The sequence below is a fragment of the Papaver somniferum genome, chromosome 7 (assembly GCF_003573695.1).
Source record: "Papaver somniferum cultivar HN1 chromosome 7, ASM357369v1, whole genome shotgun sequence".
Lineage (NCBI taxonomy): Eukaryota > Viridiplantae > Streptophyta > Magnoliopsida > Ranunculales > Papaveraceae > Papaver > Papaver somniferum.
Window position 1 is genome coordinate 80,903,583 of NC_039364.1, and position 17,433 is coordinate 80,921,015.

Consider the following 17,433-nt stretch of genomic DNA (forward strand, 5'->3'; position numbering starts at 1 on the left):
AACCTAAGGTTAAAGGAGAATCGACTCTAGCTTATACAACTAGTATCACACAGGAGGTGTGGGGATTAGGTTTCCCAGTTGCTGGAGTTTTCCTTTATATAGTCTTCAAATCAGGGTTTGCAATCAATGCTACCTTGGTAACAAAGCATTCAATATTCACCTTTAGATGAAAACCTGATTAGATTCAAGCTAATATCTTTCAACCGTTAGATCCAATCTTAGCTTGTTATACACAAATGAAATGCACGTTCATTTAGGTTTGTATAACCGTACCTAAACGTGTACACCTAGTTGGTTCAACAGTAGTTAACCAATAGTTAGCCATATGAACACTTTCATATCAACCTTATTCATCTTCACATAAGAACTAGTTAAAGAGTTGTTCAATTGCTTAGATCGCATAGAAGTATATAAGACACAATCGAAACAAAAACCATTTTGATTCACTCGAATCAATTCATGAACATTATAGCCACGATTTGCTAATATGCATTTCTTAGTTTATGTCTTAGTTCACGAATAAGCCGTTTTTAGAAAATAACCCACTCAAGTATGCATACCGGTACGCATACTTAAGTACTCGGATTGAGTTTCTTTTCAGTTCACAAACTCCAGCAGAAATTCACGGGATGTGAACTTCCGACAGTATGTGTACGGGTACGCAGACTTAGCTTCCGGACATCCTGAACCAGTAAAGTACACATACTTTAGTTCAAGGATTTTGGACTTACACAAGTATGAGTTCACATACAATATTTTTATTCGTTCAAGGTTATATATTCTAAACTCTCATTTCAATCATTTAAACATTCTTAGAGGATGTTAAATAGAGGTTATTCACACACTATTTTTCATCAAAGTGATTTTCAAGATATTGAAATAATCAACATGATTTTCATCACTTGTAAAGATGAACTTGGCCAAAGCGAAAGCTTACCAACACATATTTCGAGAAATAGATAAGCGAGATAAACTCGGCTCGAAATAATAAATATGTATAATCGAAGTCTTTATAGCAATACGACTTTTGTCTCAAGATGGGAGATAAAGTAGATAGACTTTTGAGTAATAGATAAGTTCAAGTGTCCACATACATTTTAGTCGATGAATTTCCACCAGTTCCTTGCGTAGTTCTTCGTCTTTGCATGATGAACGCCATGGAGTCTAGAGCTCAACTACACTTTCTATCCTAGTCCGAGACTTAGCTATAAGTAGACCAGAAATTAAGACTTATAGTTTTGGAAACTAAACTTGACAAACAAGCTTGAGATAGGAACCCTTGCGAGTTCGACCAAGCAGTGCTCTAACAAGTTGAGTGTCTATTACTAATCTATGGAATCCAGCTGGGGATTCAGGGAACGAAGTAATGAGATAAAATGGTTGTCTATTACTAATCTATGGAATCTAGCTGGGGATCAGCCATAGAATGGAGTAATGAGATATACTATATTATTTTCTAGGAATTCAGTTAGCGAATTGCACGCTAGAATTAATCTATTTGCAGAATCGAGATATGAGATAGTTGAAGCATCATATTCGTTTTGGGGGTGTACAGTCAGGGAATAACGAACGGCGTGACGTCTTGAAGGCGTTAAGCTCTCTAACAAACATTATGTCTAGGGAACCGTCCAATCATCAATATCCTATACACGGTCTCTTTACGTAGTCAGGGAACAACGAACGACGTGACATCCTGAAGGTGTTAAGCTCTCTAACAAACATTATGTCTAGGGAACCGCCCAATTATTAAGATTCTATGTAGAGGTGATGATGAAATGTATGAAGCGTCGAACGCTCAGCGGGAGGCCTTTCGAGAAACATATTCATCATAGCTCTGATAGGAATGTTCGCACAGTCAGAGATCGTGAAACGGTTCACCGATCATAAAATATGAATCATCACATACATTCTTGAAGCCGGGTCAGAAACATGCAGTATCATGATTTTACGATTTTGACCTTTGTCGAAAATCCACCATCAACAACTAACATTAGAGCCTCTATTTATAGGGCTAGACACAAGGACATCCCAGTATAACGGGATTTTCCCTAGATATTCTTAACATAATTATTACACGTTTATGACACTCCCCCTGATGATATTCTGTCTAAGCTAATTGCCTCGTTAAAACCTTGTCAAGAAATTCCAAAAGGACAAAACTTGATCGAAGGGAAAAGAGTACAATTGAGAAAACTTAGAAAAGATTTGGACACGCAAATGTTGCCTCATTAAAACCTTGACAAGGAAAACCCAATGAGAAAAACCTTGATGAAGGAAAAATAGTACAACGTGATAGTCCAGTAAAATACCTTCTAATTTGATACTCCCCTGATACGTACTTCAGTTAAATCTTGGCTTGCAAATCTTCGAGTCGAGCCAATTTCGATAAACTAATTTATTGAATGCTGGAGATAGCAATGCTTTCGTGAGAAATTTCCCAGTTGATGAAGTCTTTTTTTGTGTTAGTCTTCTAATGGTAGTGTTCTCCAGTCTTCACGCTTCTTGGATTACTAGCTTCTCGAAGATGATTTGTGGAAGTAGTTGATGTAATTTCTTCAACAAAGTGTCAATACGCAGTTACAGTACCATAGGTGTATGAATTTTGTAGTCATACTATGGATCAGAATGATATCCAAATTCATAGGAGATGGTTATGTTGATGTGGTCTAACAAAATAACCTAGTTAATGGTGGGATTCCACAAATTAACCAAAATCCATACAACTCTCCCTTGGATGACCACCATGTTGAATTAATTTGCCTCACTAAAACCTTGCCAGTAAAACCCAATGGGAAAAAAATTTGGACGAAGGAAAAAGAGCACAAATATCAACATTTTGAAAGAAAATTAAACGTCAACGAGATGTTGCCTCGTTAAAACCTTGTCAGGAAAACCACATGGGACAAAACCTGAAACGAAGGGAAAAGAGTACAACTTTTGACGTAAATATGGATGCTAATCAACTCAACTATATGAGCGTTATACAAACAAGCACCAAAATCACAACTATGGTCTATATTATAGACAAGTTTTAAGCAAGCATAATATTTTAACTGCAGATTTAAGAAAAATAATATTTATGCTGTTAAAGCATGGATTTTTGTGTTTTTAAGGACTCCTCGAGATACCTATAACGTTGAAATCATCAACTAATTAATCCGAATTTTTGTTTTTGCACCAAATTTCTAAAAACACATAAAGGATTGTTAAACCTTATGTAAGAAAAATAGGTGGTTGCCTAAATATAATTTGAATCCTCCGAGTATTACAAATAATATGTTCTCCGACCACATTTCTTGTGTGAATGCTATATGAGTCCTTCAAAGACTACCATGCCAAGTGCATTATGAAAAGCGGGGGTCTAACAACCACACCCAATATTTCGATTAGCAATCTGTATGGACTAACTCCAATATAATTTCAATAGAACAACTAGACAGTCAGACTCAATCTAGAGAAAAATATATCGAGGAGTTAATATCTCTCTCACTTGATTTGATCTTTACTCAAGCAAATAAGAATTTGCGAGTCTTTATCAAATACAAGGATAATAAACTTGGATGGTACCAAAGACCAATATCCAAGGATCAATCAATTTTCAATCAACAACCAAAGGTTGGATTTCACAATTTATCGATACAACGCACAACCTGTGATATTTCAATTATATAATAAAATATAATGCGAAATAGAAATAACACAGACACCAGAAATTTTGTTAACGAGGAAACCGTAAATGCAGAAAAACCCCGGGACCTAGTCCAGATTGAACACCACACTGTATTATGCCGCTACAGACACTATCCTATTACAAACTAACTTCGGTCTGGACTGTAGTTGAACCCTAATCAATATCACACTGATTCAAGGTACAGTTGCGCTCCTTACGTCTCTGATCCCAGCAGGATACTACGTACTTGATTCCCTTAGCAGATCTCACCCACAACCAAGAGTTGCTATGACCCAAAGTCGGAAACTTTAATAAACAAATATGTATCACACAGAAAAGTCTACGATGATAGATAAATATGTCTCCCATAGATAAACCTATAAGTTTTGTTCCGTCTTTTGATAAATCAAGGTGAACAGGAACCAATTGATAAACCAGACTTATATTCCCGAAGAACAAGCTAGTATTATCAATCACCTGATAATAATCTAAATCGTATGGTAGCGAAACTAGATATTGTGGAATCACAAACGATGAGACGAAGATGTTTGTGATTTCTTTTTATCTTTCCTTATCGGAGATATAATCTCAAGTCAATTATTTCAATTGAACTCGTACAATAGAAAATGGCAAGATCAGATCGCTCAACTATAAGAGAACTAGTTTCGTCTGGGTTCACAATCCCAATGAAGTCTTTAAGTCATTAACCGACAGGGTCTCGAGAAGAAACCTACGGTTAAAGGAGAATCGACTCTAGCAAAACCAACTAGTATCACACAGAAGGTGTGGGGATTAGTTTTTCCAGTTGCTAGACGTCTCCCTTATATAGTTTTCAAATCAGGGTTTGCAATCTAAGTTACCTTGGTAACAAAGCATTCAATATTCACCGTAAGATGAACAACCTAACTAATCCAAGCTAATATCTTTCAACCGTTAGATCGAAACTTAGCTTGTCTCACACACAAATGAAATGTATTCATTTAGGTTTGAGTAACCGTACCTAAACGTGTACATTGGGTTGGTTCACAAATAGTTAACCAATGGTTAGCCATATGAGCACTTTCATATTAACCGTATTCATCTTTCTTATAACTAGTTCAAATGACTCATAAGAACTAGTTCAAGAGTTGTTCAATTGTTTAGGTCTTTATTCATAGACACAACTGAAAAAAAATCGGTTTGATTCACTTGAATCAATTCATGAAAAATATATCCATGGTTTGCAAAGATTGCATTCCTTATAATTTATTGTTTTAAGTTCATGAAACTACCGATTTGAGAATTAACCAGCTTGGGTACGCATACGGGTATGCGTACCTTAGCTACCGGATTTGAGTTTACAAACTCAGCAGAAATTTTCGGTATGAAAACTTCCGCCAGTATGCGTACGGGTACGCGTACCTAACCTGTCTCCTTCACCAATACCACATTCACATATATGCACGCACTTGGTTTCCGGCACATGGATTTATACACTAATGTGCGAACACACTATATGCTTATATCCATAATTGCTAATCTCAATTCTACATTTCAATCATTGAAACATTCTTCTATAATGTTATAATAGTCGTTAGAAAAAAAGAATCGACTATCGTCACCAAAGTTATTTTCAAGATTGAAACATCATAATGACTTTCGTCACGGGTAAAGATGAAAATGGTTAAAGAAAAAGCTTACTAACAGATATTTCGAGAAACAGATAGGCGAGTAAACTCGGCTCGAAATAACAAATGTGTATGTATGAAAACTATCATACTTATACGACTTTTGTCTCAAGAGTAGGAGATGGAGTAGATAGACTTTTAAGTGACAGATGAGTTCAAGTCTCCACATACCTTTTGTTCGGATGAAGTTCCACTGGTTCCTTGAGTAGTTATTCGTCTTCGTAAGATAATCTCCATGGAGTCTGGAGCTCAACTATACCTAACTATCCTAGACCGAGACTTAGTCATAAGTAAACTAGAAATCAAGACATATAGTTTTGATCACTAACATTGACGAACATGCTTGAGATAGCAACGCATACGAGTTTGACCGAGCAATGCTCTAACAATCTACCCCTTTGTCAATTTTAGTGACAAAACTATCAATACATATGGATTACAAAATAGATAAAACTTTGTAGCTTCTCGTCCACATGCTTGATCTCCTTGGTGCTTCAACATTACTCGAAAACTTCGTCTTTTCCAAGTACTCTCATAATTCCATAGATGTTCAATTCAGCATCATAGTTGTTGAAGTTCCGTATCCATAACAATGAGAAAACAAAAGCTCTTGATCATTGTTATACAATGTCATAGTATTATCACATAGCATCAAAGTTCTTATATCACAACTTCGATAACAATACTATGGTGATATGTATCACCCCCCCCCCCCTAGTCAATACTTTCGTCTCAACATGAAAACCACTCCCCCTTAGATAATGACCCGTAAAACACGTAAATCATATGTATTTGTAGTGTGAACTACATATTAATTCTCCCCCTTTTTTTCAATAAAATTGGCAAAGGTACGAAAACGGGGTCCTAATGAAATTTCCACGAAGACGCTTCAAGACCAAAGAAAAGTACATATCAACTTATTTAGATGCAATCATAAAGCCTAAGCTAAATACATTCATCATGGAGTTTATAAAGATACAAGATAACCCCTAAATAATTCCACATCCGCACTTCCCACAAAGATATGGAAATTAAGCGCAAGTTCAAAAGAACTCCCCCCCATTTGATGTCATTCCCGAAAGAACAACAAGGGCGACCTTACTTTTACAAGAAAAGAAGGATTTTATTGGACACCAAAAACCATAATGGAATGATTTTTTATATCCAAAATTCTCAATTAAACTAACCACAAGTAAACCCATGATTAATTTAATCGGAGTACTCAATCAAATTAAACACAAAAGTGATCAATTTAATTGAACATGCTCGACATAAGAGAACTTACGGAGCTACGACTATGTTAACCATAAAAGAATGATTAACTCAATTGTTTTATGCTCAACACAAGAAAACCTTATGGAGCATTGCAGTATACACATAAAATATGGATCAGGGAAAGATCAATACTGCGGCATATACAAAGATTCATTCTATTTTCATCACTATTTGCATAACGACTTATAATAGACATAATATTTGTTAACAAATCTTCTATCAAAATTTGACATAATAGGCTTAACTTTTGTTTGTCAAAAGTTCATCGATCTTGTATCAATACTTGCATATCGACATATGAAAGAGATAACTTTTGACATCGTATGGGACAATAATAGTTCTCCGACGCAAACACACATATCCCATAACACATTGCAATATATAAAATCATAAAGATTAATACTGCAAAAATCATCTTCCAAACCAAACTTTAGAATTTAAACAAATAAATCTAAAAACATGATAATGAAAACGTTGGACATATCTATGTGTACTCACAATAATGGCTATTCAAAACTCTAGTTATTCTTCTAAACAAAACACGAAAATAGAAGATTTACTAGAAAAAATAACTCAGTTTTTTTTATTATTCCATACCTTTGAAAAGGTCCATCAAAATAGGAGTCACTGATATCCTTGATTTTCTTGACCGCGGAGACACCATGTTCATGAGTTAGAACATTAGTTTTTCAGTCAACAATGCGAGCAAGATGCCTGGCTTTGACGCAATCAAGGATGACCTTCTTATGGTTCCTGATCAAGATGTTTTGATTTTCAAGAACTTTTGATTGTCCATCAATGAGTTGGTTTATCTGCAATTGAAGGTTAGCAAGCTCGTTCTTAACCTCAGTCTGAGCGAAGATTAAATCCTTGACAGATTCTCCAATCCAAGAGTTATACTCTTTTCTTTCAAGCATCTTTTTCAGAATCAGATCTTGAGCTGAATCACATCCTTTGAGGTCTTCTTCCATTTCAATGTTTACTTCTTTTTGAGGTTCAACAGAGGTTCCCATAGACATATTTTTCTGGGAACAGGGTAAACACATACAAGGTACACATATGTTGTCAATCAAGGGAGACACCCTTGATAAAAACACTAGATTTCCTTAGAGAATACTTGGATGTTCGTAGACCTAGAAAATATATCAGAAACAAGAAGGACCCAAAAGGAAATAAATTGTTTCTCAAAATGTCTCTTTTAAACAAGGCTCAATATCTGAAGAGTTAGATAGAGCAAAAGAGATACATTAGATATAGAGAAAGTAACAGAAAAACTCAACTTGTAAAACAGACATCAACATAATGGATGATAATCGTCCTTAAGACTTGAGCATCTCATAAACAGACATCCTTGTGACTCTCAAGTTAGATACAAGGATGTGAATACATATAGTTAGGTAACAGGATGAGACATAATCTCACCATGAGTGTTTAGAGATATAGGGATATCATCAGTCAGTCTGTTTTTTGTATTCCTTTTCTCTCTTTGACTATTTTTAACTCCATAGAAGTTTCTTACAGTCCTTTGAGAGAATCCATTAAATGGAACCTTTTGATGACTAAGTCTAGGACCTCTAGAAATTGGTTCTAGAGGATTAACTGAGATAGGTCTCCACCTTCTAGACTTAGATCTACCAGTTTTATTCTCATAGACACTGGGAAGCTGTGTTTTTGTGATGTAGTTTGTACCATGAGTAAAAACATGATTCCGGCAAAGATTTTGAAAAGAGTGATCTTTAAAAATCTTTTTATGAGAATTCTGGTTTTCTGTGGGAGTGAGATCCATTGTTGATGCCGCCAGATGATTAACTCGGTTGGCGATAAATAGAAGAAGATTTTGAAGATCAGAGATCTGTTTCTTCCTAGCAAAACAATGTTTAGCACTATGATTCCTTTTCCCATAGATGGAACAATTTCGTGGAAAAGAATTGTTGAAGTATTTCTGATTCAAACCCATGTCTCGTTTGGAAGTGTGCCATTTATATTTTGCAGATACTTACTTTGGTGAGTGTGTCAGGTAACTCAGCATGTGACACAGAAGAATTTCTCATTACAGTGTTTTCTTTAGTTAAGGAGACAGACTGTTTTTGGGCTAAGTGAAGAGATGCAGCAATATTCTCTGTTTCAACATGAAGTTTGTTCAAATCAGAGAAGTGTGTCTCAATCAAACGTTTTTCTCTAATTGTTCCCTCTCTAACAATATTCTCAAGGATACTAATCTTTTCTTGTTGCAACATATTCTCCTGAGTGATTTTTTTAATATTGTTAGAAAAGGACTCAATAATCTTATAGAGTTCACGTTCTCGACTAAGAGACTTCTCAAATTCATCCAAGAGTTGAGAATGATTATGAAAATCAATTGTATCAGTTGAATTTTCTTTAGTTCTAGTGATATTCCTTTCTTCCTCTGACACCTTGTCAATTGTCTTGTTTCTTTCTCTGGATTCGGAAGAATCAGCTAAGCAGTTATCCTTTAAGGAAAAACCAAGACACTTGACATAGTCAAAAGTATGGGAAGACATAGACTATGCGTAGATAAGAGATACTACTTTGTCCACAGAATCAGATTGCTACAAACATATACTGTTAAGGCCTTTAAACGTGTTTGCCAGCTCTGATACCAATTGAAAAAGCGGGGGTCTAACAACCACACCCAATATTTCGATTAGCAATCTATATGGACCAACTCCAATATACTTTCTAGAGAATCAACTAGACAGTCCGACTCAATCTAGAGAAAAGTATATCCAGGATTTCTTGATTTGATCTTTACTCAAGCAAATAAGAATTTACGAGTCTTTATCAAATACAAGGATAATAAACTTGGATGGTACCAAAGACCAATATCCAAGGATCAATCAATTTCCAATCAACAACCAAAGGTTGGATTTCACGATTGATCGATACAACGCACAACCTGTGATATTTCAATTATATAATAAAATATAATGCGGAATAGAAATAACACAGACACCAGAAATTTTGTTAACGAGGAAACCGCAAATGCAGAAAAACCCCGGGACCTAGTCCAGATTGAACACCACATTGTATTAAGCCACTATAGACACTAGGCTACTACAAACTAATTTCGGTCTGGACTGTAGTTGAACCCTAATCAATATCATACTGATTCAAGGTACAATTACGCTCCTTATGTCTCTGATACCAGTAGGATACTACGCACTTGATTCCCTTAACTGATCTCACCCACAACCAAGAGTTGCTACGACCCAAAGTCGAATACTTTAATAAACAAATTTGTATCACACGGAAAAGTCTATGATGATAGATAAATCTGTCTCCCACAGATAAACCTATAAGTTTTGTTCCGACTTTTGATAAATCAAGGTGAACAAGAACCAATTGATAAACCGGACTTATATTCCCGAAGAACATCCTAGTATTATCAATCACCTCACAATAATCTAAATCGTATGGTAGCGAAACTAGATATTGTAGAATCACAAATGATGAGACGGAGATGTTTGTGATTTCTTTTTATCTTGCCCTATCAGAGATATAATCTCAAGTCAATTATTTCAATTGAACTCGTATGATAGAAAATGGCAAGATCAGATCGCTCAACTACAAGAGAAGTAGTTTCGTCTGGCTTCACAATCCCAATGAAGTCTTTAAGTCGTTAACTAACAGGGCCTCGAGAAGAAACCTACGGTTAAAGGAGAATCGACTCTAGCAAAACCAACTAGTATCACACAAGAGGTGTGGGGATTAGTTTTTCCAGTTGCTAGACGTCTCCCTTATATAGTTTTCAAATCAGGGTTTGCAATCTAAGTTACCTTGGTAACAAAGCATTCAATATTCACCGTTAGATGAAAAACCTGACTTATCCAAGCTAATATCTTTCAACCGTTAGATCGAAACTTAGCTTGTCTCACACACAAATGAAATGTATTCATTTAGGTTTGAGTAACCGTACCTAAACGTGTACGTTGGGTTGGTTCACAAATAGTTAACCAATGGTTAGCCATATGAGCACTTTTATATTAACCGTATTCATCTTTCTCATAACTAGTTCAAATGACTCATAAGAACTAGTTAAAGAGTTTTTCAATTGCTTAGGTCTTTATTCATAGACACAATTGAAACAAAAACGGTTTGTGGTAGGAATTGAAGGAAGCCTATGACTATGTCTAACTGCAAGTGCACATCGTTTATTGGAGACAGAGCAAATACAGGTCGATCCCACAGAGACAAGGTGGGTGTAGAAGTGATTTTAAAGCTTTACTAAACTGATTCAATGATAAGTAACACAAAATGGGTTTTGTTTGTGTCGATACGACGAGATGTTGGTAGTAACTGAAATAGTAAAACAAGATGTAAGACAATGAATATGAGGATACTAGGGTCTTCAAATCCACCACTAATCTACACTATGTCTTCAACTAATGATGTTATTCTTATCCTTATGGAAGATAAGGGTGACGATCAACTCTACCCTATATCTAAGGTGTTTCTCCGCTGGATGATTCAATCACAACTAAGGTATCTTTCCAAAGCATTAACTGTCTAGTTAAAGCACAACTAATCTATTGATCAATAACAATCTGTTTAAACATGAGTTGCAGCATAATCAACATAGTGGTATTCTAACTACAATGGATACATAACATACACTGTGAGAGCAAAATGTTGACGTACTTAGATTAAATTATATCCTAAACAATTCAAGCATCCAAGAACAACACACATAGTATGAAAAACACAGTAGCAGACTAGGGCTTCATATAAACCCTAGCAAAGGAAATTAGAACATTCTGAAGATGATTAAAACACAATTGAACTAAGATAACTAGTTGGTCCAACTAAATTTGGATGATTTCTTACATAACAGTAGCCCTATTTATACATCAATTTCTTCCCAAATACTAGAATTGATAAATTAGAGAACAACCACTCACTCGAATTATGTTTTTCCGACAAACCACCTCTGCAATTCTTCCTGCAACACTTGATTTGATGCTTGCTTTTAGCTATTGAGGATAACCCTAACTCTGTCTCTCTCAATCATAGCTCCTAGGATTACTGTTTTAGGGAAGAAGCTAAGATAGAAATAGAGACTAGGAGGTTGATTGATGGCTCTTGCTCAGAGATTTGTCGGGGATGGAATGGAGAGATTGCTGAACTGATAGTTTTGCAGGGTATGGAGAAGATGAAAGTACGAAGAGGAGTGTTTGGTTCTGCTCGAGTTGGGGAAGAAAATAAGAGTATACGGTGTGAGGCGTACGTATCAAGATCTGATGTGCCGTGTGTAGATGTTTTGGATCCGACGATTCAGGATAGAAACATGCTTGGGTCTTGGATATTTTCTCTTCTGGGCTCATGTCTTCTTCAAAACTAATATCTCAATCCCCAATCCCAGTTTTAAGTATTGCAAACAACATTATTCACTCGCGGATGAGGTGCATAAGATATTCTTCACTTGCTGATAATGTGCATAAATTATTCTTCACGGAAGATATTCTTCAATGCTTTCCAGCGGGAGCCTTTGTTGTCTCTCTTCCATTTTCACCATTTCTCTGCTCTTTTGGCTTCGTAATTCATCCAAGCTTTATTTAGTACCTAAAAACACAAAATTAATTAGTACAAGTATTTATTCTTGAAAACAAAGAAAATACAGAATTCGGGATAATATATGATTTTAAAGTGCAAAAGATGAGTTAATTGCCAATAAAAAGGTGTATAAATATGCACTATTTGGCACTCATCAGTTTGATTCACTTGAATCAATTCATGAACAATATATCCACGGTTCGCAAATATTGCATTCCTTATAATTTATTGTTTTAAGTTCATGAAACTACCGATTTGAGAATTAACCAGCTTGGGTACGCGTACGGGTATGCGTACCTTAGCTACCGGATTTGAGTTTACAAACTCAGCAGAAATTTTCGGTTCGAAAACTTCCGTGGGTACGCGTACGGGTATGCGTACCTAAGGTGACTGGTTTACTAGTTTGCAAACTTACAAACTCATCAGAAATTTTCGATATGAAAACATCCGCCAGTACGCGTACGGGTACGCGTACCTAACCTGTCTCCTTCACCAATACCGCATGCACACATATGTACATACTTGGTTTCCGGCACATGGATTTATACACTAATGTGCGAACACACTATATGCTTATATCCATAGTTGCTAATCTCAATTCTACATTTCAATCATTGAAACATTCTTCTATAATATTATAATAGTCGTTAGACAAAAAGAATCGACTATCGTCATCAAAGCTATTTTTAAGATTGAAACGTCATCATGACTTTCGTCACGGGTAAAGATGAAAATGGTTAAAGCAAAAGCTTACCAACACATATTTCGAGAAACATATAGGCGAGTAAACTCGGCTCGAAATAGCAAATGTGTATGTATGAAAACTATCATACTTATACGACTTTTGTCTCAAGAGTAGGAGATAGAGTAGATAGACTTTTAAGTGACAGATGAGTTCAAGTCTCCACATACCTTTTGGTCGGATGAAGTTCCACTGGTTCCTTGAGTAGTTCTTCGTCTTTTTAAGATAATCTCCATGGAGTCTAGAGCTCAACTATACCTAACTATCCTAGACCGAGACTTAGTCATAAGTAAACTAGAAATCAAGACATATAGTTTTGATCACTAACATTGACAAACATGCTTGAGATAGAAACGCATGCGATTTCGACCGAGCAATGCTCTAACACATTGTATAAAGAGAACTATTAGTAAATCAATCCTAGGGTCTGAAAATAAATAAGACCACGAAATCGTTTTTAAAAACGTACAAGTTTCTCGTATAACGATGCATTATGACTACGCCAACCTATAATTAATAGTCTTCTTATGTTTAAGTTGTTAAGTTTTGGATCCAATGCATCATTCGAGAGATTAATCCAAACTAATTTGGATTGCATGCCATCCAATCACATATGCCGATATTTCTCTTCAGAGGGGTTCACAACCACCATCATTTATTTCAGTATCAACTGTAAATGAATGTTCGACCATATTTAGCTATTCACGATCCCACAAAATTTTCCAGTGTATGCATATCTTGAAAAAAAATCAATCAACTGGTACAAGCACTACATGTAGCCTCAATTGGCCCGCGGGCATAATAATCGCATCATTATCAAGTGAGAAGATATTAAAAAAATCAATCAACTGGCCCACGGGCATTATAATCGCATCATTATCAAGTGAGAAGATATTAAATTTAAGAATGTGAATCTGTAGGAGGGAAGCTGAGAATTGTGTGGGATCAGTGATGATCGAGGATTTTGGGTGTGTTGAAGGTGTCTGCAATAATGGTGAACTGTTGAAGTTGAGTTCTGTGAATAAGTTTGTATCGAGTTGTTGACGGAAAATGTTGATACTGATGATATCTGTTGTCCTCGATTTTTGACTTATTTATATTGCAAGAATGATGAACCACTAATCCCTGTAAGTGTGACGGTTTCTTGAGTGAAAGAGTGGGAAAGTGGGAGATCGTGGTAAAGTCAGTTCCATGTCGTGTGGAGACTTGACTGATCGTGCACCCACTACTTTTCTAACTCCTTCAACCGTTTACACGACTTACGCACATTTCTCGTTGTGGATGAATCCACGTGTCGTAGACCGCCAGACCAAAATCCTAAGTGATATCCCCCCATTTGTGACGTGATTGATGTCTCACAAATCGTGGAGTCTGCGGGGTAGATGTGTTTTGATTAGTCAAGTGTTGACTGATTAGACAATGAGTCTAAGTTTGGTGAATCAAGCATGGATAGTGAACGCTCGGAGATTCATGGGTTGAACATGTAGTTCTCTGAAAAGATGTCAGTATGATGGATTACCAACTAGTTGAGCGATTGAGCAAGTATTGCTCAATTCTGCGAATTAGGAGAATTTAATGAGCAACTGAGCAAGTATTGCTCAATTCTGCAAATATTGAGAATTTGATGGACAACTGAGCAAGTATTGCTCAACTCTGCGAATTATCGATGAATTGCCGAATATTGATTATATTCGGGTAATCGAGCAAGTGTTGCTCGATTCAGCCAATTATTTACTGGTGACGTGACCCAGTAAAATATCAATTAAAATATTGATGTTGATTAGTGAATCAATGTAAATTTTATTAGTGTTCGTAGAGTGCTCAAAATGATGGTTTCACAGAGCGTTCATTCGAAAACCCTAATTTTTGGTCAATCCTCCATCAATTGGGGAATTGCTGAAAATTGATCATGAATCAAGAGGGACCGACCACATGGGATGAGGAGTGTCCATGTGGTGCCCAGTGCTCGAGTGAGCACGCACCAAGATTCTCAGTTTTAGAATTGGTGAGAAATCATGAATAAATGGTGGATTCGCCATTTACTGAAAATATTGTTGTGTTCAGCATTAGGTGTAAAACCTAGGTATGAGAGATGAGGACCAACCAAGAGGGTATGGGACCGGCTCTAGGTGGTCACGTGACTAGTTGTTGGTCGTTTGGAGGAATCTCCAGTTGGTTGGAGAGAGTTCGGGCCCAGTATGAGCAATTGAGCAAATTAGGTCAGAATTGCAAAAACGTGTGGGACCGGCTTCGTGCAAGCCCTAGGAACGACCTGGTCGGTCATAGAGGCACACACGTGTTACCATGATGTCTGTGTCTCCATACTGAGAGTTTCGGTATTTTCTGATGCGCATTTGAGCAATATCGTGAATTTTCAGAAGAGTTTCATCTTGGCTGAGAATTCTCGATTTTTTGGTGGAATGAGAATGTATGCTCAATTCATCAATATTTTAAAAATATAAAAATATTTTAATATTTAAAATTTTTGTGAGAGGCTAGCCGGCCGTGTGACCATGTTGGCTTTTGGTTTTTTCGTGATTCGAGCAATATTTGAGAAAATATGGAGAACTCACGAATTTTACTCAAACCCAGGAGTTTCATGAATTGGGAAAATAATAATTATGAGAAATTGCGGATTGCAAGGTGTGGGACCGGCCACGGCTAGGGAATGGCCGTCCGGCAAAGTTGCACGGTCCCGCACACCTTTCCTTATTTTATTATTATTTTTCATGAATCCTTGAGGTTATGGAGAGTCCTTGAAGATATGGAGAATCCATGAAGATATGGAGAATCTATGAGTTTTTATTGAAACAAGGAGTTTAATTATAAAAAGCTAAGGATTGTGAGGTGTGGGACCGGCCACGGCTTGCGCATGGCCGGCCGGCTGGGTTACCCGATCTTGCACACTTTTTCTTATTTTATAATATTATTTGGAGAATCCACCAAGTTATGGAGAATCATAAGTTTTGCACAAAATAAAGAATTTTTCTAAGATGGAGAACCCTCATGAGTTTATGAAAATAAAATAAGGAAAAATAATGGAAGGGGCGCGGACCGGCCGGCCGGCGGGCCCACAGTGAGCGCCTCCATTATTTTATTATTATTTTAATGTTTTCTCTTGTTTTGCGAGGGATTCCCCGTTATTTCATATCTTTGGATGCTCGTTCGTGCATCTGGGTGCTCAGTCGTGCATCATTGTCGAGTACACTTGCACCATTTTTGTGGGGCTTACTCAGTGATGGTCCAGATGCCCGGTTGTTGAGTATTTATTACTAATTTATGAAATTCAGTGGAGAATAATTCATGAAACTGAGTAATAAAAATGAATAGTTGTTCATTATTAATTCATAGGATCAGATGTGGATTCGACTATGAATTCAGAATAATAAAACGAGCATTACCATCCTATGGGATCGTGGATTCGACCATAGAATCGGAGTAATTAAGATTTATCTATCACCATTTCATGAGACCAGTGGGTTCGATCATGAAATCGGAGTAATGAGATAATACAGTTGTTTCATTGCTATTCTATGAGATCAAGCGGTGGATTCGATCATAGAATCAGAACAATTGTTTATTGCCATTCCATGGGATCATGACGTGGATTCGACCATGGAATATGAGAAATTGTTATTGCCATTCCATGGGATCGGGTCGTGGATTCGACCATGGAATAGGAGCAATTGTTATTGTCATTCCATGGGATCAGGCCGTGGATTCGACCATGGAATAGGAGCAATGATAGATTATTTTAGGAATTCAGTAGTGAATGTCATGACAGAGGTAATCTACTTCAGAAAAGATATTAGCCAGTTAAAGCGTCACATTTATTCTGAGTGGTGCACAGTCAGGGAGTCACGATGTTGTTTACGACCTGAAGGCGTTAGTGTTCTCAATCTACGGAGAACCGCCTGAATCTATGCACTCTCTCCACATAATCAGGGAACGGTGAAGTGTCACCGATGTCCTGAAGGCGTCCGCCGCCCAACTATTCTTCTATGTGGAGGTGGGTCACTCTCCTGCAGTCAGGGAACATTGAGTATCACCGACGTCCTGAAGGCGTTAAGTCCTCAATCTACGGAGAACCGCCCAAATATGTTATTCTGCATAGAGGGCACGATGAAATGCCATGGATTGAACGCTCAGCAGGTGGAGGCTTTTCGAAAACATATTCATCATGGCTTCATAAAATATGAATCGTTGCATGCCTGAAAACCGCGTCAAAAAACATGCCTCATGATTTTACGGTTTTTCCCTTTGTTGAAAATCCGCCATCTACACTTACATACAAAAACAAGTTTCGTCAAGTATTATCCGATTAATTCGAGATATATACTTATTATGAAATATGTCTTTCGACATAAAAAATGTAGTCTTAATAGACATACATATTTACCATCAACCATGGATTATTTTTAGAACAAAATAAAATAAAATTAAATGTCAAAACCAAAAGTATTAGAAATATGCAAACAAATCTCCGATAATTTCGTGATCTCAAGGAA